Source organism: Coloeus monedula (assembly GCF_965178545.1).
Source record: "Coloeus monedula genome assembly, contig: HAP1_SCAFFOLD_96, whole genome shotgun sequence".
Classification (NCBI taxonomy): domain Eukaryota; kingdom Metazoa; phylum Chordata; class Aves; order Passeriformes; family Corvidae; genus Coloeus; species Coloeus monedula.
Window position 1 is genome coordinate 666,018 of NW_028120806.1, and position 26,475 is coordinate 692,492.

Below are 26,475 nucleotides of genomic sequence, written 5' to 3' on the forward strand. Positions count from 1 at the left end.
ATCTTCTGAGTAATAATTTTTCCTAATTCATTGGGAGGTCCTTCCATAAATATCGTGTGTGTGTCTTTTTAGATTTTACTTCATAGGGAGAAGTAAAGAATAGCCAGACCAGAAGGTTGATTGCCTTCTGAGAAAAAGAAGAAAAAAAAGCAAATTTTTCTCAATTTGTGGCTATCCTAAAATTTTCCTGCCGAAAGAGAGAATCCTAATTGCAAATTTAACCCTATTGATTTGATTTACTTGGCTGCTTTTCATGGACATTTTAGTAAGTGCAGTCTGTGTTCTCAGTGAATGCATTTATATTACAAAAGTGTGCACCCTAGTTTCTTGGCTGGGGGGCATGCCCTAGCCCAGATTTGGACATTGTCACCAGTGACATCCACAAACATCTATCATTCCCGTGTGGGAATGTGGCCATTCCCCAGAGCAAGCCATGCTTACTGTGACAGCGGTGACTTGGTCAGAGGACCAGGAATCCTGCATTGTGACACAGTACAGAGGAATAAGCAGGACTGAAGGCAACGTTTGGCTTTTAAAGCAGGATTTACTTAGCACTGTTAGAAACGACTATGGTAGTAATTTACATCTAATAAACAAAAGCATTATTCTCAGCTGATTTGTTTTTCTCCATATAGAATGAATTAAGATGCAGTCTCACTCTCACTGAAGTCATGGCAAGAGTTTTTCCACTGAAGTAAATTGAAGCAAGATCAAATTCACGCTCCTCACTTTTTTCATCTTACCTAAGTAAACTAAAGACAGGTAGTTCTTTCTCCTCTGCTGAAGGATGACAGTGCTAAATCATCAGCTCCACATGGAAATTAGCCATGTTTAAGGATTGTTTAGTTTCACGCAGTGTTTTGCACACAGGATTTTCTTCCCCCAGAGTGATCTATTCTTAAAACATGGTGAAAAAGCAAACAGAGAACATTTTGGTGCCAGGAATTCTTTTGAAAATTTGACTGGGTGAGTGCATTTCCTTAATGTTCAAAAATTATCCTTTGACCATGCTATTTAACAGTGTCAAGCATTCTGTTCTCTATATTGTTTTTGCTTTAAACCTGTTTCATTTTAGAACTGATGAGATGCTTAACTGTTGCATCAGAGCAGTTAGTTTGTTCAGTTTCAGTACAGCTGGCTTATTTCCATGTCATGCATCATTTAATTATACATATAAAACATAGTTAAAATTGTACAGCTCCATGAGCCTCACTTAAACTGTCTGTGGCACTGCAGTAATCCCAGTACCCTGACGGGGTGTTGCACAGCTGTGACTGGTTGGAATGTGGTAAACTGGTGATGTGTAAGAGAGCCTAGAAGTGAGCTTGCATTTTGCAGCTGTGCTCCCTCTACTGGAAGAGGAAGTTAAACCAGAAAAAAACTGCTCTTGTGGCAATATCAGCATCTGTAAATCTGAATGCTTAATGAAAATCAAGGAAAATGTGCTGAGTGAGGAAGTGGTGCTTTTCCCTTGTTTGTCATTTAATTAATTTTTGGTGGTTTGTTATTTCTCAGAAAAATCTATCTCAGATTCCTCTGTGGAAAAACATGAAGTGTTTATGTGAGAGTGAAGATCCTAGTATTGGATGATTGTCTAGATATGCAAAAGACTTTGCCTGTTTTGTCTCAAAAATGCTTTCTGGAGGCAATGATCATTGACACTTAAAATGTACCCTAGCTTGAAGATGGATGGGCACTGCTGTCCATGTGTATATGCTGTCGACTGAGTATAAACTTGAAGGCATCTATTACATCTTAGTAATGGGAAAAGCAGCAAATTTCTTACAGACATTTTTTTCCTTTTTTAAGCTAGTGAACTTGAAGGTCAGATTCAACTATATGTTGCATTTTCTGTCATATAATTATCATATCTATAATGTCCTGAAGAGCAGCCTCCAGTCAGTGACATCAACAGTTTACACAGCAGTTGAACTAAGAATAACCTTGGAGAACTGACCCATGTCAACCTCTTATGAGTGTAAACTGTAGTTCACAACAGTTTCTGTTTTTTCATGATCACAGAAGGGCCTCAGTTGGATAAAAGAAGAATTGTGTTCAAAAAATACAAAACTATTCTGCTGAATGTTCACTTTACTGTATCTCAGAAGAGGAGAGGAAACAAAACTGAAAGAGTAATACTTAACAAAGTATTTTTGCTCCCTTATAAAAAGAAGGACAGGACAACATCAAAAACAGCTTCCCTAGAAGAATGCAGGGAAGATACATGATAAGTGGCATCAGCTTGGAAGAGGGATCAAAACTCTTTCTTTGATTGCTTTTACTAATGACATCTGTTTAAGCAAATCCAATTCAGAGCAGTTTCAGGAATCCCAAACTTGTTCTCTTTCTGAGCACTATTTGGAGGGCATGATCTGCCTGACATCAGTGTCTGTCTAGCAGTGGACATCTGTGGTCACTATGCAGGTGCTCGATTCACATCCTGTTTCCTTTTCCTCCCTCCCCATTTCTGCAGTTCCATTTATAGGTGAGTTCCCCAAAGAAGAGCTGAGGAACATAGGGGATGACTCTTCCGTACTCACAGTCCTTTGGAGATAAATACACAGAGATAGCAGAAAGAGTCAGAATTTCCTTTAATAAACCAGCGCAATATCAGACAGGAAGGGCCAGGAAGTGCTCCAAGAGCTAGAGCATTACACAGACGGGCTGGGAGGGCTGGGAATGTTCAGCCTGGAGAAGAGGAGGCTCTGGAGAGCCCTTAGAGCCTTTTCCAGTGCCTAAAGGCGCCCCAAGAGAGCTGGCGAGGGACTTGAAGAGCCTGGAGTGAAAGGACAAGGAGGAATGGCTTCCCGCTGCCAGAGGGTGGGTTTAGATGGGATATTGGGAAGAAATCCTTCCCTGTGAAGGTGCTGAGGCCCTGGCACAGGTTGCCCAGAGAAGCTGTGGCTGCCCCTGGATCCCTGGCAGTGTCCAAGGCCAGGCTGGACAGAGCTTGAAGCAACCTGGGATAGTGAAAGGTGTCTCTGGCCATGGCAGGGGGTTGGAACGGGATAATCTTTAAGGTCCCTTCCCACCCAATCCCTTCTGTGATTCCATGATTCCAGCGTCTCTACACACATGGAGAGCCAAAGCGCAGTGCAGCATCTTTGGCACCTGATCCTTAAGGTCACTTTGCTGGGCTGATGTTGGGAAACAAGACCTATGGATGGACTGATGAAGTCAGTCAATATTTTTGCCTCCTGCGTGGAAAACACCTGCGATTCCTTTCCTTGCAGAGCTGCTGGGGGTTAAACAGCAGACAGTGCTTATGGGAATAACCCCTCAGCTGATCTGTCTTCCCTTGGTGGTTATTAACAGTGGCAGGGAGTTGTCTCCAGGATGCCCAAACGTCCCAGTGTCACTGTACGTGTCCGTGTGCGTTCATGAGGTTCCGAGGCGGGAGCCAAAGCTCCGGGCGTGCGGATCCATCACCTATTTCCATGTGGAGTGATGTTCTGTTTGAAGGCATCCCCGACCTGTGTCTGCTCAGCCGTCTGGCCACGCTTGAGTGAGGAGTTCCAGTAAGGATATCCATTGGCTGAGGAGAGCTGGAAAGGCAGACATGGAGTCAGTGTTACCAGGAAAGGGGAAAGCTGATCGGAGAAAAGGAGAGGGATAGTGGTAGATGAGTCATGGTCTGGCAGATTTTGGTCAAGGTGTTCTCCAGGGAAGCCTGTGTCCCTGGAGCTCAGTTACGCTGTAGGGTGCTGTTGCCTTGGATTGGGAGAGGCTCATTATTGCTGCCCTTTTCCAGCCTCATTTGCTTTCTGTATTTAACTGGGGCAACCAGATCCAACTGAGTTTTGAGCCAACTACTTGTTGCATGCCACCACTACCCCTGCAGCTCCATTTCTCTGGAAAAGGGGGAGGGAGAGTGAAGAGACAGGGACACAGGACTAACCTTCCTCTTGCAAGTGTCCAATGTCTATTTCCCAGGGAGCTCCACGGAAGATTTCTGTGGGTGGTTCCCAGCCGTTGTGGAATTTGGGGATGTAGGTGGGGACGTTCGTGTCTCGGGGCCACTCGGCTCTAGGACAGAAAGTGGGAATATGAGGTGACATTCACGAAGAATGTGTCTTTCAGGGCATCCCCTGAAAGAAGAAGCAGGAGCATCAGGGAATCCAAGCATCCTGTCTGCGTGGGGAGCCTGGGGAGATGGCAGCTCTGTCCTTACCTGGATCTGGTCCATGTCTCCCCCAGGGAATCCCAGAGGTTTATCTCTTTGGGTGTCAGGTGTCCTCTCAGGAAATGGGTGGTGTCTTTAGAAAGCAGTGGGCTGAGGACAGACGGGGCCAGCTCGGGGCCACTGCAGCTGTTGATGATCTGGGTCACACACAAACCACACAAAGAGGAGAGAACTTGCAGGAAACGGTCAAAATGTCAAACCAGGGACACACAGATGAGCAGGAATCGAAGACAAAGCTGATCCTTGGATCAGCACAGTCACTGCAAGAAACATCAACCTAAGTCTTTGAAGGAGACTGGACAGTTCAAGGGAACATGAGATTTTTTTGGATTGGAGTCAAAGGAAGAGCTGATCTACAAATGAGCTGTTGTTACAGACGAGTGAAGTGTCAGAAGCTGACACTTCAAAAAATGGAAAGTATCTTGCTATTCCTTTGTGGCTCCTTTTCCAAGTTGGGATTTCTGCTTCCAAGCATTTTCAGTGCAAATACTGAGCCGTATTTGCCTGAAGGTGAGACCAGACAGATTCCCAGTGGGGATTCCAGCTGGCTGCCCCTTTTGTTCACAGTAATGCCTTATTGACCCGGTGGAAGGATTCATATTTGCTGGGATTCCTGTATTTACTTCAAGCTTCAAACCGGATCAGAGGCCAGGAACAATCGGCATCGCTTCTGGAAGTTCCTGAGAAAGCTGTGGCCAGGTATGAGCAGTTTTCCAACCCTGTTGCACAATCTATCTACTTGTAAGTGTGAACTAGAAATAAAAGGAGTTCCCAGTGAGACCTGGGAATAAGATTTACCAGTTCCAGCGGCCTGAAGAGGAAATGCACCAACTCTGAAGCACGGGGGTTTTGGATGTGCTTCCTTAGTTTGGCCTGAAAAGAGAACGTAAACACAGTTTAACCCTAACCTGAGTGTGCCTTCTCTTTTCTGTCACATGGGGCGAGTGTTGTGGACTGATGAGAAGAGTAAGGGATGGAGGAGTAGGAATCATTCATTTTTATTTTGTGTCCATTTCTAATTCCCAGTGAATTTCAGGCGGGGGGGAATACCCTCTCTGTTAAATCAGTGCCTTTAAAGCTAATTTGAACAGACACAGAAGACCTTGGCTTATTTTGAAAGTCCTAGTGAGGAAGGGCCAGGATTGCTGGTGCTTCTGCCTCTTGCAGGGTTGAGAATCCCACTAGTTCCATGGATGAAAACAACAGGATAGGTGTTCTGAGGGTCCCCTGGCAAACTGCTGACAAGGGAAAGTCTCCACCAAGGTCTTGCCTGGGGCACCCGGAGCTGCCCTGGCCACTGAAAGGCTCCAAATCCAGTGGTATTTGAGGTGAGCTGTGGCAGAATGGAGGAGCAAACACTTGGGACTGATTTACTGCAAGAACTGGGTTTCAGTAACAGCAATCAGCTGAGCTGTGGTGAGAAACCTCTCCAGTTTGTGCTCCCATTCAGCTCCTTCTCCTGTCCTGGACTCCTGGCACTGTTGCCATGGGAGACAGGCTCCCCGCTCCTACCGAAATGCAAAGCATTTGAAATGCCGGAGATGAAACATTAATGTGGAGTGGGAAACAACTGCTGGCAGCAGGGTGACCCAATGAACGGGCACTTCCCAGGGACTCGGCAGCCCCATGGTGAGGAACGTGGCAGGACCCCACCACAGTGTCCCAGCTCTGCTGCGTGCTCCACCCTGGGCTCTTGCCAGGAGATCAGCTGCTCCTTCTGATTCTGAGCAGGCACAAATTAGCCATATTTGCTTCTCAAAGAAAAGGCTGGAGCTTGGTATCCTGCTTTAAGGTTGTTTACAGTCTCTTGGTTTTCCTTATTAATAACTGCCCAGGAAGGAGCTTGTAGGATGTGTTCGCTGGACAAGTTTGGTCACAACTGACAGAATTCCTGCTGCAGTGGTGAGGCAGGGACTGAGCCTGGTTCACTGTCCCCAGAGCTCGGGTAGTACAGGACAGTCAGGCCAGTAAAGCCCCTGCTCAGGGCTGGGAATGAGATCCTGGCCAGCTTTCCCTCTCTGCCCCTCTCTGCAGTCCTGCTGGCCTATGTCATGCCCTGGGGCCACTCTGCCGTTGCTCAAATGGCCAAAATCCACTCATCCAGGAGTGGGAAAGGGAGGGAGGGCACAGGAATTCATCTTAGGTGGTGAGGCCTGGAAATTTTCAAGGCAACAAATTGATCTTTGGATAATTACAGCAGAGCAGAGAACACGGTGCCATGGGCTCTGGCAGGGCTGTGCTCAGCTCTTTGTTCTCTCCCAGGTCCAAAAGTGTGACCAGTTCCAGCAGCAGCAGCAGCAGCAGTGACAGCTCAGCCAGCGACTCCTCTGACAGCCAGGACTCCTCTACCTCCTCCGAGGACAGTGACAGTGAGGACAGCTCCTCCTCTGTTGAGAGTCTTTCTGAAGAATGGCTAAAAAGCAAAGGTCATGATAACACAGCAGGCTTAGTAAAGATGCAGACACTGAGTCCTTGAGCAAGAGGTTGCATAGATAACAGAATGTGCATTCAGATAAGTAAGAAGACAGAAAGTAAGAAGAGGAAGATAAGACCACCGTGTTTGCAGATCCCACGGAATAGCTCCCACCAATGAGGAGCTCGACTTTTGTGTTGAGAGTCTTTCTGAAGAATGGCTAAAGAGCAAAGGTCATGATAACACAGGAGGCTTAGTAAAGATGCAGACACTGAGTCCTTGAGCAAGAGGTTGCATAGATAACAGAATGTGCATTCAGATAAGTAAGAAGACAGAAACCATATGGAAGAGGAAGATAAGACCACCGTGTTTGCAGATCCCACGGAATAGCTCCCACCAATGAGGAGCTCAACTTTTGCAATATGTATGAGCTAATTAAAGGTACTATAAGTAAGTGTAGTTTTGAAAAATAAATCGAGACTTGCTGAACATCATGCCTTGAGTGCTTGTCTCCCGCGACTCCACCCGACATCTGGCGCCCGAACAGGAGAAGTTGCCCTAGCCTTATGTGACGGGGGAGTTGCGTTGGGGTCGGGTCCCGCAGCTAGACGGACGGCGAAAGAGGTCTCGTATACTGCAGCGATTTCCTCCGCGCCCGAGCGACCGCACAGGCGGGCTCGCCGATATGTGCTGCCGAAGCCTGGAGGGGCTAGCAACGGTACCGACGTAAGTATGGAAAGGCAAGCAGCACAGGAACTTTTCAAGGCTTTTTTACTTAAGCGTAATTTTAAAGGGATTGATCTTGATAAAGACCTCCCCGCTCTTTTAACGCATGCGCGCTCTTACGGTTTTTTCACTGACCCCCACTCCATTCATGAATTAAGTCAGTGGCGCGCGTATAGTGACAAACTCTGGGATCTTGTCTTAGATGACGATAAGCCAGCTAAAAAGATGGCTAAACTATGTAGAGTTGTCTACAATGAACTTTTAATGGTACAAGCAGAGTAAAGGGCAGCAGAAAAAATTAAGGCAGTCCATGATAAAAACCGTAATTACGATTCTGCTGCTTCCCTTTACTCCGCTGCCCCTAACCCCCCCACCTTTGCTACAGTCGAGGTTCCGCCTGAGGCATTTGCCTCCGGCCCGGCTTCACACTCACCCTCTGCGCCCCCTGATCCTCCCCTGCAGTCCCCGCCCCCGTCCCCCTCGCAGCAGCCGCGGCAGCCGCAGCAGCCGCCGCCGCCGCAGCCGTCTGTTCCTCCGGATCGCTCTCGTTCGCAAAACCCTTTCCTAAGCCATGAGCCTGTCCCTGGGGCAGATTCTGACCTCGCGGAGGCCATGGCCAAGGGTCATAGAGAGCTGTGGGCGGCTCTCGCTCGTGACGGTTTGCATAAGGGCGATGCAGAGATGCTAGCGGCTGCCCAGGAAAGCTTGGCTTTCCCTGTTCTGTTTGTTCCTAATCCACAGGGAGGCAATATTGCGCAAGTTACTAACCTCGACTGGAAGCTGTTAGCTCAGCTACGAGCAACGGTGGGGAATTACGGTGTCACCAGTGAACCAGTTAAACAGATGCTTGATTATATTTTTAACGCTTTTACCCTTCTTCCTGCTGACATTAAAGGCATTACTAAGCTCATGTATACCCCGCATCAGCGACTGCTTTTTGAGGCTCGCTGGAGGGAGGAGGCAGCTGTTAGTGCAGATCTCGCTAGACCCCAGGGAGATCCGTTAGCAGATATCACTGTAGATGAACTACTAGGACAGGGTCAACATATGAGGGTTGAGGCTCAGGCTGCACTAGGCCCTGCTAAATTGCGGGAAGCTATAGCAGTTGCTAAGAAAGCTATGGATAAAGTCCGAGCCCCGGGTGGGATCCCTATGTATATGAACATTAAGCAAGGCAGAGAGGAATCTTTAGGCTCTTTTGTTGACAAAGTTATGGAAGCCATCTCAAAAGCTGGGGTTCAAGAGCATATGCATGACCCGTTACTTAAGCAATGCCTTTTACAAAATGGCAATCAAGCCACCCGTGCCCTCATTACTTCCACCCCAGGGGATTGGACTGTCCAGCAGCTCCTAGAAAAGGCTGCTACCATGCCCACTGGCTCTCAGCTGTTCTTAGCACAAGCCTTAGCAAAATTAGGTGAAGGGCTTAAAGAACAGGCTATTAGCTCTCAAAATCAGGTAATGGCAGCCCTTGCTCCTCTCCAAGCGGCAGCAGCACGTCCCCGCCCAGCTCCAGGTGGCCGCATGAAGTGTTATCGCTGTGGGACACCCAGTCATATTCGTCGCGAATGTACAGCCGCAAGAATTTAGCGACCCAGCGCGAACAGCGGCCGCGCGACGACACAAGTAACCGCTCCAGCACCTCTACCTGTCCCCGCCCAGCGACAAGCGGAAGTCTCGGCCTGGACCTGGCAGCCTCAGTAGATACTGAGTTGCTAACATCAGAAATCCATCGCATTCCCACTGGTGTCATCGGACCTGTGTACATTAATGGCCACGCTATGGGAGGACTTACTGTAAGTCGTTCATCTGCAATTACAATAGGACTCCTAGTAGAGACTGGTCTTGTTGATGCTGACTCCGCTAAAGAAATTTTTATTTTAGCACATACCGATTATCCTCCCGTTAAGATCCCGGCAGGACAAAAGTTAGCACAACTAGTACCATTACCACATCTGGCTTCAAGCATTCCGCCTGTTTGTGATGCACCTAGGTGTCAGCCAAGTCCTGGCTCTACTGGATCTCTGACCTTACTCACTATTGATCTCACCTCCCGCCCACGGAAGCGTTGTCTCCTGCTGCATCAGGCAGAGTCCATCACCTTGGAACCTATCCTCAACCCCCGACGCCCATGCCTTGGGTGCGCTACAAAGACCCCAAGACGGGACCTTGGCAAGATCCTGTAAAAACCTTGTACTGGGGAAGAGGTTACTTATGTGTGTCCACTCCGACAGGTCCCCTATGGGTTCCGGCCAAATGGACTAAGCCTGTTGTCACTGATGAGCAACCCACAACAGAGGAAGAAAAGAAGGGTACAGAGGAAGATCTCACAGATCCTGCAGGAAGTTGAGCAGCGGTTTTGCATTACCTTCCTTGTGGACTCTGAACAGGAGATAGAGGGTTATCTCCTCCCACACTTGCAGAGACACTTTTTGCGCTTTTGCCAATCTGCTTGCTTTGCATGTAATTGTAACAATCATAAGGCGTGGGTAAGATTGCTTTGCGGAGGCTGTAATTTACAGTGGTGGGTCCACCAGCAACATCTATCAGAAGGGTTTTGGTGTCAGTCTTGCAGTTTTCACTGGCACCGTGAGACGGCTCAAGGAGCATTAGTACAACTCACAGGCAAAAATATCATTGACAGTTTGCAATTAGTTGAAAATCTTGAAGATCTGCGGCTAAGAAAATTAGAGTGGTCAGTACAGCATTTAGCAAAAAAGATCTTAGCCGATAGCTACTCTGTAATTTTGCAATCCTCGTGCCAACCAAATATCGGGGTCCCCATTCAGTGGCAAGTTGACCCAAGAAAGTGGGATCATGTTCGCCGGCGGTTTAAGCATCGTGCTGCTAATCGCAGGCTCAGTAATGGGTCACCCCCTTTCCTACCCTCCTAAGGTGTTTGACCCTAGAGATAATATCTGGGTCTCCTTGGCACGTGAATTGAACACCACAACATTCTGTGCCTCCCTAGCCACACCCAGTACCCCATTTTTGACATGCTTAGTTGGAGTACCACTAACAGATAATACATGGCGTAACTTCGTAATCGAGACCCAGAACCAGTTCAAAATTATTAGACCATTAAAATCCACAATGAATATTACCACTGGCCTACAAGAGTATGATAGCTAGGATGATAAACTCCCGGTGGGTCCTGAGCCACAAGAGATAGAACTAGTTGATTCTCTTAACGCTACAGCCTGTATTTATATTAATAGTTCACGTAATTTATGCCAAGAGGGCAGCCTTAATGGCTGTCGACTGAATGAATCCAACCCCACCTTGATTTATCCTATTGGCAATGCTTCACAGTGGGATTTAGAATGGTGCAACATTACCGTGAGAAATCGATCTCTTGCAGCCCCTGGAACGTTTTTCCCTCGAAAGTTACCCAGAGGGTTTTTCCTAATTTGTGGGAATCGTGCCTGGTCAGGTATTCCATCCAGGCCTGTAGGTGGGCCCTGTACCTTTGGCCAACTGAGTCTTGCACTTCCACAGCACCATCCTAATGCTACACACCGAACACAATGGCAGAGGTCTTTAACAGAAACTATAACACCTGAATGTCAGGATGACCTCACGCTATGGAGCAAATCAGAAGTGCTTTTTACCTCCCTTTTTGTTCCTGGTGCAGCTGCGGCACGAGCCCATCGTCACTTAGAAAAACTGGCATGTTGGGTAGTTAAACAGGCAAACGGTACCAGCCGAGTGTTGTCTGAACTTGCAGAAGATCTGAGTTCAGTCCAACACGCCCTGCTTCAGAATAGAGCAGCTATAGATTTTCTACTCTTAGCCCACGGCCATGGCTGTGAAGACTTTGAAGGAATGTGCTGTATGGATCTTGAGGATCATTCTAAGTCCATCCATGCCGAAATTAAGAGTTTGATTGAACACTCCCAAAAAATAAAAAAAAGACTCCAGATTTTTCGGATTAGAAGGACTTACAGAGTGGATGGGCTTAGAAGGATGGATGAAAAGTGTGATTAAATCTTTAATGCTGTTGCTAATAATTGTTTTGCTTGGTTTACTTATGCTTAGCTGTATAATGTCATGTGTAAAAAATTTAATTTTGAAGTCAGTCAATATGACTATGATCATGCAAAAAGAAAACAGGGGAAGTGTTGAGAGTCTTTCTGAAGAATGGCTAAAGAGCAAAGGTCATGATAACACAGGAGGCTTAGTAAAGATGCAGACACTGAGTCCTTGAGCAAGAGGTTGCATAGATAACAGAATGTGCATTCAGATAAGTAAGAAGACAGAAACCATATGGAAGAGGAAGATAAGACCACCGTGTTTGCAGATCCCACGGAATAGCTCCCACCAATGAGGAGCTCAACTTTTGCAATATGTATGAGCTAATTAAAGGTACTATAAGTAAGTGTAGTTTTGAAAAATAAATCGAGACTTGCTGAACATGATGCCTTGAGTGCTTGTCTCCCGCGACTCCACCCAACACTCCTCCTCCTCCCCCTCCTCCTCCTCCAGCAGCTCTTCCTCCTCCTCTGACTTCGACTCGGATCCGAGCTCCTCCAGCAGCAGCAGCAGCAGCAGCTCTGAGGATGAGCCCCCAAAGAAGAAGAAGAAGAAATAGCTGGGGAGCTGCAGGACTGGTGTGGAGTGGGGGACAAGCCCCTCCCAGGGGCTGGAGCACACGGCTGCCAAACATTCAATGGTCAACATTTCTACTGCTCACACTTTCCAAGTGTTTTGCCTAGTTGTTCCTAGGACATGGAAGGTATTAAATGGCTTCCTGAGACGTACTGAGAGAGTATTTTTGTGCTTTATCCTTTTATGGAAGATTTTACTTTTTTAGTTCCAAGAAAAATTAAAAAAAAATCTATCATCAGATTCGTTTCCATGAGCTGAAGTCCAGTAACCTGGATGCTTACATGCTGGAAAGCAAAAGCTTTTTATTGCAGGTTATGTTGTGCATCGTGTGCTGTTCCTCTGTTAATGACAGCTTCACTTCCATTGAGAAAATCCTCTCCAACTGTTAAAAGCAGAAGTTTTTCAGCGCTGCTGTGGAGCTGTGGCATTGTTGAAGCTGAATGCACAACGTGTCCCACACAGAGCCTCCCATCTCATCAGCTGGTGCCAAATGGATTCTGTGCTGCTGAGCTTGTGTTCCAATGGCTTTTCCTGATGCTTCCAGGTCCAGTCTTAAGTGCACCATCCAGCTGAGCTGTGTTGGTTTGTTACTGATCAATGGAGTGCTTGTCCTGCCCGCAGGCTCTGGGCTTTTCACTCCCCTGTGGCCTTGGCTCGTGCGTTGGAAGTGTTTGCTGAGACACAGAGTGTTGGTGGTGGGAAGCAGCAGCTCAGTGACTTGGGGCTGCTGCTGCTTTAGGAGTTTCATCTTTGTGCCTTTTTTTTGTCAATTCGGTGTGCCCCAGTGAGACAAGGGCTGCAGTGGGTGTTCTGCAGAGCTCCAGCTCAATATTGCCACGCAGCAAAAGCAGAGAAATAATAACAGCCACAACTGGGCACTGTTCTCACTGGATGCTCAGTAAAAAAGAGACTCCTTGAAATAAAGGGCTCAAAGGAAAGTGTTTCCCTTTGCATGTGTGAAATGCAGGATTGCCGAGTGACAGTCTGCAGAAATTCAGTCATTCTTTGTTTGTGGGAACTGCCCTGGAGAAGGAAGTGAATGCAAAAGCCCCACAAGCCCTACAAAAGCAGATGCAGACAGGCTGCAGAGCAGGGATTGCTGGATGCAGAGTGGGAATTCGTTGTTCTTCTGGTGCATTGAAGCAGTTGCCATTAGGATTTTATTTGGTGATGCAGTCTCCTGAATTTCTTCTTGTCGGAGTGCCCTTTGTGGGGAGGGGGCATCACTTGTGGAAGAATTCTCAAGTATCTTGGTTTAGGTAGAATACAGTAACTAAAGTATTTTTAATAATTTTTATGGAAAAAGTAGTGCGTAGACTTCCTTTGGAATAAACTGTACTTCTTTAAATGTTTGTGCGTGTGTGTCTGTGTGCACTCCTGTGTTTTACAGAACACGCTGCAGACTGTAAATAAAACTACCAGAAAGGTGTTGAAGTCTTGTGGACTGAATGTACCATTTAATGGGAAAGGGAATAAATTATTAAGCAGCAGTTGCTAAGTGGATGCTTCCTGCAAATATCTGAAATCTTTGTGGTGTTTGTGTGCAGGTTTCAGCTGGAGTTGCCCTGGCATTGCCTCCCAGAGGGGCAGGATTGCTCCCCAGGAAGTTCTCCAGCCAGAAGTCCCTCTGGATCCAGATTATTTTTTTAAAAAAGTTTAGTTTGTCTTGGCTTTTTCTTTTTTTCCTGCCCTTTCTGGTTTGTCTCTCCCTGTTCTTCTATTACAGAGGAACCCCTCCCCAGCCTGGCCAGAGCCGCAGCCTCCTTCATGTGCCGCTGCCTCACTCGCTGCTGCTGGTGCTGGCTCAGGAATGTGCTCAAAGCCCGGCTAAGCAGGAATTGTTCCGGGCCTGCTCTGTTGAATCGCTGCCGCCGCGAGCAAAGCTGCCCCTGCTCCTTGAGGGGAGCGCTCGCTGCAGCCCGGCAGGAAAAGAGCCCAGGAAAAGCCGCGCCCTTTGCAGGAGAAGCGCTGGGAGCAGAGGGGAGAGCGGGAAAAGGCAGCGAGAGCAGCTGGGCGGGCGGGGCGGCATCAGCGCTGATCCCTCCGCGGGCAGGAGCGCATCACAAATAGTCCCTCCGGCGGATCACTCCGCGGGCGGGCGCCATCACCGCTAATACAAGTATTTATAAATTCAAAAGAACTCATTAACACAGAAGAAAGCAAGTATGCTTCATGCTGGGTGGGAAACATAGGGTCTAAGGGATAAGAATTTTAAAGTTGTTGATTTTTTTTTGTTGTTTTTTTTTTTTTTTTTATTTTATTTTATGAGAGAACTACATATCCCATGGCACCCACAGAGTTCAGGACGGGTAGAGAGGATGAAACAAACTTTAAAGAGAACCTTAACTGAATTAATAATTGAAACTCAAATGTCATGGGGTAGGTAGTTCTCTCATAAAATTAAAAAAAATTAATATAAAATAAACAACTTTAAAATTCTTATTTTATTATTATTCCATGTTCTTCTCCCCCTCCTGGATGAGGAATAGGGGTCGGTATTTGCGGCTGTGCACTGTAAGGAAATAAACGAGGAGTGGCTGAACCTGCCATCGCAGGTGGCTGTGATCTGGACACTGGAGGAGAGGGTGCAGTGGATCTGGGTAGGGTACTGCCAGCATGCGGGATGGGTGAGGGGTGGGGACCCAGTGCTGCAACCTCTGGAGGCAGATAATCTGCACGTTCTCTGAGTCGGAAATAAAGGTGACGAACAAAGTCATCCGAAAGCTGAAAGCGACGGTGGAAAAATGAGGGATCAGATGCCTGTTGTGGATTTCGAAGCTGTGAAGAAGGCATATGAGAAGTTGGAGTTGTATTGGTTGTTGTAAAAAAAGGAGATGAAGCTTGGGAAGATAGAGGAATGCTTTCTGAAGCTGTGCTGGTCACTATATCCTTCTCACTGAAGTGTTGAGCAGGCATTTGAGGATGAAAAAGTCCCATAAAATCAGCTGAATGTCCCTGAGAAGTTCGAGAAGAATGTGCATGAAATGGAATGTCTCGATGCGAGACGTCACTATTAATAACACGTGCTTGGTCCTGTTGTGATGGAAGAGGTGTCCACGTATAGTTGAGAAAGTCCTCTTTCTGTTCTGGAGATAAAATCGTATTTGTTTCGCTGAAATGGCACGGGAAACATGGTTCAGCATCGTGTGATTGTTGTGATAATCCTCTGAGTGGTGTTATCAGAGTGATGATAGGGGGTACATGCCGTGGTGACACGGCAGCTGTTGAAATGTCTCTGCTGTGTGTCCACGGCTGTGGCTGCGGTGCAGACGGGGGCTGTGTGGACACAGAGCTGGTAGGAGGTGTAGCTGCCGAAAGCTCCTAGGATGGAACTGCAGTAGCCGAACGAATTGCACTGCTGGCTGGAGGTGCTGTGCTTATCGGTCGTATCGGCGTGGCAGCTGAAGCGTCCGTGTGTGGCTGGAGGTGCCGGGCGGGCGGCCGGGACCGTGGGCGGGACCGGGCTGGCCTGGGAAGCGCTGGTGCCGGGCAGCGGGGCCGGGGCTGGGCTGGAAGCGGGGCCGGGGCTGGGCTGGCAGCGGGGCCGGGGCGGGGCTGGAAGCGGGGCCGGGGCTGGGCTGGAAGCGGGGGCGGGGCTGGAAGCGGGGCCGGGGCGGGGCTGGCAGCGGGGCCGGGGCTGGGCTGGAAGCGGGAGCGGGGCTGCGCTGGCAGCGGGGCCGGGGCTGGGCTGGCAGCGGGGCCGGGGCTGGAAGCGGGAGCGGGGCTGGGCTGGAAGCGGGGCCGGGGCTGGAAGCGGGGCCGGGGCTGGGCTGGCAGCGGGGGCGGGGCTGGAAGCGGGGCCGGGGCGGGGCTGGAAGCGGGGCCGGGGCTGGGCTGGCAGCGGGGCCGGGGCTGGGCTGGAAGCGGGGCCGGGGCTGGGCTGGCAGCGGGGCCGGGGCGGGGCTGGCAGCGGGGCCGGGGCGGGGCTGGAAGCGGGGCCGGGGCTGGGCTGGCAGCGGGGCCGGGGCTGACGTCCCGGGCAGGGCCGGGGCCGGGCCAGGAGCGGCTCGAGCCGCGAGCGGCGTTGCCGGGGTAACCGGCACTGAGGAGGGGCGGCCGATGCCGCGCCGCGCAGGCGTGGAAGCGAGGGCTCCCGAAGGCGGAAGTAAGGCCGGGATGGAAGCGGCGGGAGTGATGACGTCAGCAGCAGGCGCCGCCGTTCAAACGCGGAAGCGGCCGCGAACCCGGGCCGCGTGGGGATAGCGGGAGGGCCCGATGGAAGCTCCGGGACCGCCCCTGGCCGCGCGCATGGCTCATCTGATGGGAGGACCCCAGGCTCGGGAGGTAGGGACCTGCCTCTGCCTTGCGCCGTAACAGATGGATCGGGCGAGATGGAAACCGAGAAATATTCTCGGCACTCTCGGTTCCTACACTCAGGTGTATTCCTGGTTCCTGACATTCCTTTAAAACTACCGAATTCTTCTCTCAGGTCCCTGGCAAATGGGGCTTTGCAGCCTGGGGGAGTTCTTGCAAAACGGGGTCTAGTGAAGCGCTCTGCAGGAGTGGTTGTGCACCTGAGCGGTCATTAATTGTCTCCTCTAATGAGGGAAACGTGATTAAACTCCCGGTGCTGTGCTGCTGTTGTGTGTCGGCCTCGAGGTGTGAGACAGTCCCTGTGTCACACTGGAGTTGCTTAGTGGCTGGACTGGGACTGGGACAGGTCTTGTTGGTCAGGAACAAAAGGGAAAATTTATCTTTTGGCTTGCTTAATATCTTGGCTTTATTAATGTATCAATGTCAATTGTTGTCATTTGCTGCCTCCTGCACAGTGTGTTTGCAGCTCTGTGTGAGAGCAGACTCTCCCCTGTTGGGGAGTGAGACAATCCTGGAATATCCTGAGCTGGAAGGGACCCACAGGGATCACCCAGTCCCACCCCCGTCCCTGCCCAGACCCCCCAACAGCCCCAGCCTGGGCATCCCTGGCAGCGCTGTCCAAACGCTCCTGGAGCTCTGGCAGCCTCGGGGCCGTGCCCATTCCCTGGGGAGCCTGGGCAGTGCCCAGCAGCCTCTGGGGGAAGAGCCTTTCCCTGATCTCAGCGTGAGCCTGCCCTGGCCCAGCTCCAGCTGCTCCCTGGGTCCTGTCTGTGTCCCAGGGAGCGGAGATCAGAGCTGTAGGCCCCGATGTGTTCTGACCTCACACTTCTCTACCAGAACAAATCCAGTGCCCTCAGCAGCTCTTTCATGGTCCTTCCACACCCTTCCCCATCCCCATGTCCCTTCTTTGGATGCTGTCAGCTTTGTATCTTTTGTATACTGTGGCGCCCAAAAGTGCCCCCAGGACTCCAGTACAGTTTAACAGCAATGAAAGGAAACAGTGGATTTCAACTTTGATCTCAAAAGCTGTCTCAGGCCCCTGATACTGCCTCGAAATGTCTTTGCAGTTCTTGCTTTATGACTTGTGTCAAACACGGAGAGAGTGAGACTGAGCCCCTGGGGTCAGGTTCTGTGTGAGAAGCCACACAGCAAGCCAGAAATCTTTGCTCCAGATCACCAGAAATTTACAGTATTGAGGGCGGAAATACTGAGAGTTGAGTCTTGGGAGCTGAGCCAGGAAAGCAGCACCTCTGCCATGGGCAGATTTGGCACGTGGAGAGAGCTTGAGCAGCTTGCAAGAGGTCCCAGCAATGTGTGTGTGGAGCTGGGAGGAGCATGAGTTGCAGTGTCGTGTTTGGAGTCCCCCTGGGTGAGGATGTAGGAATAGACTGGAGTTTTTGGTGACTGAGGTTTCTTTTCTGTGGCAATAATTGTTCTTGGCCACATCATTTTGGTTTGTTACTCGCCTGTGGTTTGTTCTACAGGCCTGTTTCCTTTCTCTCCTACTATGGTGTCTCAGTTATCTTCAGCAGAGGCTCAGCAATAACTAAACTTGAGCTTAGATACTTAAACTTCAGTTCAGAGTAGATACGCAGAAGAAATCCTTCCGTGTGAGGGTGGGCAGGCCCTGGCACAGGGTGCCCAGAGCAGCTGTGGCTGCCCCTGGATCCCTGGCAGTGTCCAAGGCCAGGCTGGACACTGGGGCTTGGAGCAGCCTGGGACAGTGGAAGGTGTCCCTGCCCTTGGCAGGGGTGGCACTGGATGGGCTTTAAGGTCCCTTCCCACCAAGGCCTCGTCTTCCTTTGCCTTCAGTGTCTGCCTCAGAGTTTGTACCCAAACCAAAGTGAGGTTGGTGTCACCTTCTCTAAACTGGGAGAACAGATCACTCCAAGCTGTGGGGAGATGGAGAGGCTGTAGGATGGAGAGGGTGCAGCCCTGCAGACGCCGAGCTGTGGGGTTGCTGCTTTCAACAGCCTCGTTGTTGCTGCGGACACAGCTCAAGGTGGGTCTGAGAGAGACAAACTCTGCTTTTGGGGGTTTGTGTTGATGAGGAGGGGAGGGGAGGTCGCTGCTCTGCTTCTTGTAACTGCTGTGGCAGAGCCAGGACCCCAAGGCAGGACAAGGGCAAAGCAAACCTCTCCGAGCTCTTGGGTTCTCTTCATTCCCAGATATTCTGATTCCTGCCCAAGTCCAAGTTCATTGTGCTGTGCAGGATGCAAGTTTAATCAGGTTTTAGTGCTGGTTTAGCTGAGTGTTTCTAGGGCTTGAGGATGAAGCCAAATGCTCTGCACTGAAAAAGTGATGGATGTTCAGCACGAGATTCTCTTCAGGAACTGGCACGAAAAGTGGTTGCTGAAGCTGAGGGAGAATTCACAGCTTGGCTGGAAGAGGGAGAAGTGCTCACTGCTGGTCTGTCACTTCATCCTCATGAGTGAGTCTGGGAGCTCCCGAGATCGGCCAGGCTGCAATTTCAGATAGTTTAGATGGGCTGGCCTTGAAAAAATCATATTTTGGTGCCTGGAGCAAAAGCTGAAGGTGGCAGGAAGTGGCAGCAGTGGCAGGGAACTGAAGTGACACCACCCTGAGCTCAGAACTAATTTTGGTTGTGACCTTGAGCAGTCCCTGGGCCACACCAGAGCTTTTTGTGTCACCTGCTTTGGGAGGTTCTTCCTTGCCCGTGGAGAAGTTGGGTCTGGCACAGGTCTGCTGTGGAGCACCTGTGCCACCACCTTTAAAGAGCCACCCTGGAGGTGTCAGTGAGCCCCTCAGTGCCTGCCCAGCCTAGAGCAGGGCTGGGAGGGCAGGGGGCTCAGGGAGTGCCATTCCTGGTGGTGTTGGAGCTCTGAGCCCAGCCCTGAGCTGGGTTTGTGGCTCTGAGGGCACGGGGAGTGTCCGGAGCGGGCCTGGCCTGGGCAGAGTAGGAACTCCTGGAGTAACTCCTGAGTAAGCCACACCTTCCACGCGAGAGGGAGGCACTCCCAGAGTCAGGCGCTGTCTCCTCAGAGGTGCTTTGGGGTTTAATTCTGTTCTCACAGTGACTCCTCTCACCTGGGAACCCCGTGGTTACCTCCAGAGGGTCTGAGGCCTTAGGGATGTAAATATGGACAGGAGGGGTTGGAATCTGCCTATCAGGGAATCTTCCCCTTGCCCAGAGGAGAGTGTGCAGAACTCTTCTGTGTGATGATAATGTTTTCATACTTTAGGTGTGAAAATAAAAAATGGGAGAAATCTCGTTTTTCTGGCAGCACGCAAAGAACTTTCTTCTGTGTCACCGCTAAAACTCTGTGAGGGGATGAATACCTGGGAATCTGAAAGAGACATAGCTGGAAAGCATCAATATGAATGGATTTTTCTGCTTCTTTTTGCACTTGAAAGAAAGGTGAAAGTTACAGGCTGAGTCAAGCTTTTACCCTTTATTTCAATCAATTCAGTTATTGCTAAATATGGCTACACACAGGTAGCCCAGGTGACAGAGCTGCCTCCAGCTGCTCCTTGGCCCCAGTGTCCCACGCGGGATGCTTGAGTTATCCACTGAGAGCCCCCTTGAGACTGGAGCACAGGTAAATCTGCCTGTCTGAAGGGCAGGATTGTGTCCTAAGTCCCTCCTCATTCCTTCCTTTCCTCAGGCCCCACCATTGTGGCTTGGGTGGCAGTGGCACATTGGAAAGGCCTGGGGGTGCCAGCTGGGGTGAGAGCTCGGGGTGCCAGCCCAGGCTCCACCAGCACTTGGCCCACACTGGGGCACAAATTGAGAGATGAACTCTTGGAAGCTTGTCCTGAGGAGGATGAGTGGTACCTGCTGGCGAAATTCGGTGCTTTTGCAGAGCTGTGATAAACCCCAAAGTCTTAGACTGCCAACCTACAGCCTCTGCACCGTCACATTCCCCAGTTGCATTTTGTATTGGAATTTTACCTGCTCCCACCTGCGTCCTCCTGCTGGCAGTGCCAGCAGCCCACGTGCTGCCTCTCCTGAGAGCAAGTTCCTGCCTGTTTCCTCTCCCAGCCCCAGCTCTTGCTTCCCTCTGGCAGAGGCAGCTTTAGGTGCAATATCCTGATGTTTCTGCAAGTGGGTTTTGGAATAAACCTACACACGGGATGTTCATGGGTTGCTGCTATGGATTCTGTGAAAGGTGATCAGGAAAAGCAAGTTCAGAGTTACTCAGGGGATTCTCTGATTCCTGCCCATCTCACGGAGCTGCTCAGGGTGAAACTACTACTCCCATGCTTTTTATTTTGCTCCTCTTAGTGCTGGTTTTTCCCCAGGTAAGTCAGTGCTGGAGCAGCCCTTGTGGGTTTATCTGTGATGAGCAGTGGTTGTGTCTGCACACGGAGATAGCAGATTCCAGCTGTAGTGTGCAAACGTCGGTGCTTTGTGCCTTAGTGCACAGCCACATTTGTCAGCTGACAGGGCTGATGCGATGAGAAAACCTCGCACTCTCCAATAACCTGAGCACAGGCACTTCCTGCGTTGTTACATTTAACCAAAGCTCTGATAAAAAATACTACATTAATTTTTCTAATGGAGACCAGATTCCGCATTATCATCATTTACGTTTTTGGATAGTCTTTGATTGGCTCTGGTGGGAAGGGAGGTGAATCAGTATCTTGTACTTTAGGGAAAGATCTAGGGGAGAATTGAATTGTACTTCCTTGGAATTCACATCACCCGCCCTTAGTCGGAGATGTTGATCTTGAGAACAACAAGCAGAGAACAGCCCAGGAAGGGCTGAATGTGACAAAACAGTGCAGAGCATACAGAAATCCTCTTTGCTGTGTTCATCATTCTGTCTTCATCTTGGATTGTTTCCACCCTTCTCCTCCACCTGGAAGTCACAAGCATCCTGCAGTGGCAGGTACTCTGGGTTCTTCAGCCAGGAGTAGTCTAAGAACAGCTTTTGCTGGGAGCGGCTCTGACCTTGCTGAAATCACTGCTGAAACCTCCCCTGACTCTTGCAGTGCCAGAATTTCAGGGTGCCAGTGGTGAGGCAGGGACTGAGCCTGGTTCATTGTCCCCAGAGCTCGGGTAGTACAGGACAGTCAGGCCAGTAAAGCCCCTGCTCAGGGCTGGGAACGAGATCCTGGCCAGCTTTCCCTCTCTGCCCCTCTCTGCAGTCCTGCTGGGCTATGTCATGCTACTATGTTACAGCATTGTTCCATGTATTTTTTTTTTTTTTTTGGAAGTAATGCCGGATATTGGCAGTCAGGGGCGATGGAGCGAGGTGAGCAGTGACCGGTGGACAGAATGAGTTGTTACGGCCTCGGTCTCAATTTTTGGTGCAGCTCTAAGCATCCGTTGTTGTTTGTGTGTTTTAGGTGGTCCACTTGCAGGATGTCCTGGCCCTGGATGCTGGAGCGTGCAAGCCTAAGGTATAGGTGTGGTGTACTTCAGTTGGAGCAGGGAGGCTGTGGTTTCACAGTCTCTCAGCATGTTTTGTGTGTTTTTGCTTTGCTTCTCTGCAGGTGCTGCTGCTGCCCTGGGCGTGCCAAGGGCCAGAGGCGAGCAGGTGAGTTGGCATTTAGGTGGGGTGGCTGATAGGCCAGCGGTCTATGGCAGCGTGCTGAGCGTGTCCCTTTTCATTGTGCAGGTTTGTCCTGGCCACCTCCAGAGTCAGATCAGGATTTGAGGTGAGCCGGGGCAGTGGTGTGGAGTAGCCCGGGGATGCTCTTCTGGAGGGCAACAGTGACGTTTTCTGTTTTGTTGTCTTAGGTACCGTGAGCAGGTGTGGAGCTGAAGTTTGGAGAGAGCAGGTAAGCGCTGAGCCTCGGCAGTTTCGAGGGAGGGGGCCTTGCGGAAGGGGTCTCTTTTGGCGTGTGTTGTCAGAGGCTGAATTTTCTCCTTGTTCTCCATCTTTCGCAGCTGCCAAAGCGGACCGTGGGGAACGTGTTGACATCCGAGGTGCTGATGCATTTTTTCTGCCAAGGATGGATTTTGTCCGTTTGTCTTCAGAAAGCTAAGTGTTGGGAGCGGTGGTTGGGAGAAGGGAAAGGCCTTTGGAGTTCCAGGAGGCAATTGGAAGTTAGCTTAGAGGAGAGGGCTGTTGTGGGAGGGCCCCTTGGAAGTAAAGGGAGAGGGTTTCTCCTCAGCATCACCCGAGCCTTTGCTGGGCAGGGCAGTTCCCACCCATCTCTGTCATCGGCCTTTGAGTCTCGCCATCATCGTGGATCTTTTTGCCCGAGGAGCTCGCCTTCGGGTCTGGCACGATCGCCACGGTCTCCATTTCACCTACTCGCTGGCGTAGCCGCCCGCGGGCATCTTGGCCACTTGCTGGATGATCAAAGGTAAGGGATCAAAGCTCGGGTTGTCAAGGAATGGGTCAAGGGGTCAAAGGTCAGGGGATAAAAGGTCAAGGCTCGGGCTCAGGATTAGAGGTTCCAGCATGATTTTCCGTGGTGGTTCCCAGTGTGGGGACACGGGGTGTGGGGTCAGTGGCGCCGGGGGCGGGCAGGAGCCCCGTGGGCAGTGGCCGGCAGCGGCGGGGACGCCTCCGTACGGTCGCGCCCCTCCAGTGCCAGCAGAAGCCCCCCTGCGCCGTGCGGTGCCCGGCCCCACTCCTTGCCCTCCCCGCCGCTGCCTTCCCGCACTCCCACCGCACCCCCTGCTCCCCTCAAGCCCAGGGAAATGCAGGAAAACACAAAATCATCGAGGTGGAACAGTCACCAGAGCTGCCCGAGCCATCCCCCCGCCTGAAGGCGGCAGCTGCCCAGAGCCAGGGGCACCCAGCAGGATGCAGCTCCTCTTTCCCAGGAGCTGGAGGCAGGGTTTCCCAGGCAGGGGGAGCAGGGAGAATTTCAGCTCCCAGCAGCTCTCTGTGAGTGCTGGATGGACTCTGGGCTGAGCCAGGTGGGAGGTGTGGGTGGTGTTCATGTCCCCAGGAGCTGCTCAAATCCACCTTAAACTCCTGGAATGGTCTGTGCTGGCAAGAACCTTACAGACCATCCTGTTCAGCCCCTTGCCATGGTCAGGGACACCTTCCTGGGGTGTCTGTGCCAGAGTGGTGGAATGGGCAGGACTTTCTCCCTGAGCCCAGTCCCGGGCAAGATTGGGGTTCCCATGGGAAGAAGCCTGTGAGCTGCATTTCCGGAGCTGGGAGCCTCCATGCCCGGGAGTGTTTCCAGTACTGTTCTTTGGCTTTTTCCATAACTGGGCATGATGTTTCTCCCCAGAGCAAGGTGGTTTTCCCTGGATTGTTGGGGTTACACACTGGCTGTTTGACAGCTCTGTTGTCTCTTTGTCCTGAATGGAAGAGTGAGGAACGGGGGATGCTCCCGACTGTCCCAGGGATGTGGGAACAGCCCAGTTCCAGTGAGGAATGTGACGCCCAGCTCGTGGCGTGTGCCCTGAGATGGTCTTTGCTGTTGTTTTGTCCTTAGAGCCTGTTGGAGTGCTGGCCTGGATTTGGGAGGAGCCAAGTAGCCTGGAGCAGTGAGGTTTTTCCTGTCAGAAATCCATGCTGGGGATGTTTTCCCTGGCTGTCCCAAGGGGAAGGAACAGCTCTGGAGTTTTTGCAGCCACAGGCTGGGGATGCATCCCCTGAAAACCAGTTCAGGATCGTTCATCTGACTCTGTCCCTGACCTGTGGCTTCCAGGGAGCCTTCTGGTCTTCTGGATATTCCCAGGAGAGGATATTCCACCACCTGACTTTTAAGCCAGGAATTCCAAACCCAGTAAGTCGGTCACATTCTATGGGAGCTGCCCCAATGGTGGGATGGCAGAGGGCACACCCCACGCTGCTGTTTGGGACATTCCTGACTGGAACGGGAGCCAGCTGGGCATTTTGGAGCACTGAGGCCACCAGGGCAGCCTTGAGTGGCATTCCCAGGCAATGCTGAGGCATCCCATGCCTGTGGCAACACATGCCTGATGTGGAGCAGAGAGAGGAAGGGAGAAATTCTGAGTTGATGGGAGGAATGGAATTGGGCTTTCCAGAATGGAATTGGTATAGGTGCTGATGGTATCATGGAATCATGGGGTGGCTTGGAAGGGACACAAAGACCCTCTGGGCTCTGTTATCCCATCCCGTGGCAAAGAACACGTCCAAAACGGCCTCCTCACCCCCATGGAATGGCAGTGGGTGTTGGGAGCTCTGGCTGGAGCACCTGGAGACCAGGTAAGAATAGCAGTGGCATTGTTTTGGCTGCTGCTGGATGTGGTTTTCTCTTGTCAAGATGTTCCTCTGATTGATGTTTTCACAGTAGCTTGCTAGGCCTCATTTGAGGATAATTCCAAGAATTTGGAAGTCGTTGGAAAAGAATGAGGAAAAAAGGTGAACCTGATCCATTTCTAGTAATTCTGAACTTCTCTTGCAGCACCGTTCCAGGGGAAAGCTGGTGAAAGGATAAAGATGCAGAGGAACAAGTGTTGTAAACCCCCCAGCCTCCCTGACAAAGCAAACCTTTCTGCAATCCCAGTAAATCTCTTGGAGAAACTGTGGGATCATAAGGTTTCCTAGGAAAGGAAAACTAAGGACAGAGATGAGGAAATAGGCTTCCAATTAACAATGATTTGATGGAGGTAGGAATGATTCTTGTATGTTTGATGCACCCCTTTTTATTCCTGGGATAATTTTAAATGATTTCTTTAAAAAATCATTTCGATTTGGGAATTCAGATTAGAGAGGAAACGATGCAAAATAAATGCAGGGAGAGATCACAGAATCATCCTGGAATGGCGGAATAATTTGGGTGGGAAGGGACCTTAAGGATCACCTCATTCCATCCACAGGGTGCTCCAAGCTGCGGCCAGCCTGGCCTTGAACACTTCCAGAGATGGGGCAGCCACGATTTCCCTGGGTTTACGGGCACAAGAGGAAATTTCCAGCAGGAACTGAGGGGTTTCCCTTGCTCTGCCTGGCCCTAGCAGGGCTTTGGGAGGCAGAGGCTGTGGGAACAGGAGCTTTGTCCACTGCCTTGGAGGAGTCTCTGATGTCCCAAAACCCAGCAGAGCAAGTGGTTGTGGTTTAACATCCCGTTCAAAGGAGATGCCAGGCCAGGAACGGGAATGGACTGCAGAGCAGGGATGGTGCCCAGCAGAGGGGTGAGTGTCCAGGGGGTCCCAGCAGTCCATCCCTGCTGCCCAGGTTTGGGATGAGCAGGCTGGTGAGTGTCCCTGTGCTTGCTCTGCAGGATGAGGAAGCCAGGCCTGCTGAGGAGGAAGATGAGGAGGTGTGGGAGGATGGAGACAACGGCCACCAAAGGCTGGGGAAGGCACAGATCCAGGTAGGAGACGTTGCCTTGCGAGGAGAGGGACTTGTCTGTCCCGTTGGAATTTGGGGCGTGAGGCCAGTGGAACAAAGGCTTTGATTCCATTTTCTTGCTCGGGTTTTCACGTGCCTTAAGAGAGCTTTGTGAAAATGTCATTATCCCTGATTGAGTCTCTGAAAAACAGGGGTTGAAGCTTTCAGAAGGGGCCCAACCCTGCCTGCATGTATCCAAGTGCAGCCCCCACTCCCTGTTTTTGTGTACAGCTGGGATGAGACCTCAGCTGCTGTTACTTGCCAGCTCACAAGTTGTGTAGCTCAGAGCCTCAGCCATGAAGGGCCAGGCTGTGTTTAAAACAGCCCAAGGTGCCAGAGAGCTGGAGTCATTTCCTAGCAGGTAACTTGACTTGGAAGCTGCATTCTAAAATTTGTCCGCATTTAATTGATGTCCCACATGGAGACACCTAAAGAAGCAGAGGTGGGGTGTTCCTAAGAAAAGAGCATCTAAATTCTTTGGTGGTAGAGGGCTTAAAGTCTGAGTGAGGTGCCTTTAGGACACTTCCATTCCAGTATCTGAATAGAATTTAAATGAAGTAGCCAAATCCTGACAAGCTTGTATGAACTCCAAAGCCTCTGCAAGTGGTTTACAGCCAGGGAAGGAGATAAGAGTCTGGAGTCTCTTCCCCAAAACCTGGCTCCTGGTTTCTTTGGCCAGGCATAGGAAGAATTGTGTATTCCCTGGGGCTCTCCTTATGGGGAGAGGTTTACTTATGTGCCCTGGGTTTATTCAGTGCATCTTCAAAGTGATGGAAACTGATTGCATTGAAATGCCAGGGGTGCCAAATGTTTTCCCCAGGCAGAGCTCGGAGCCAGCCCAGTGGGAAGGGGTTTAGTGGCCATTTTCCCGCTCCCTCGGGGCAGCAGCACTGGAGCACTCGCAGCCACCCGTGCCCGAGGTGCCGAGTACTGGCAGGAGGCAAAGCCAGGGACTGGGCAGGAGGAGCTTGCAGTGCTCCTGGAATCGCAGAGCTGGA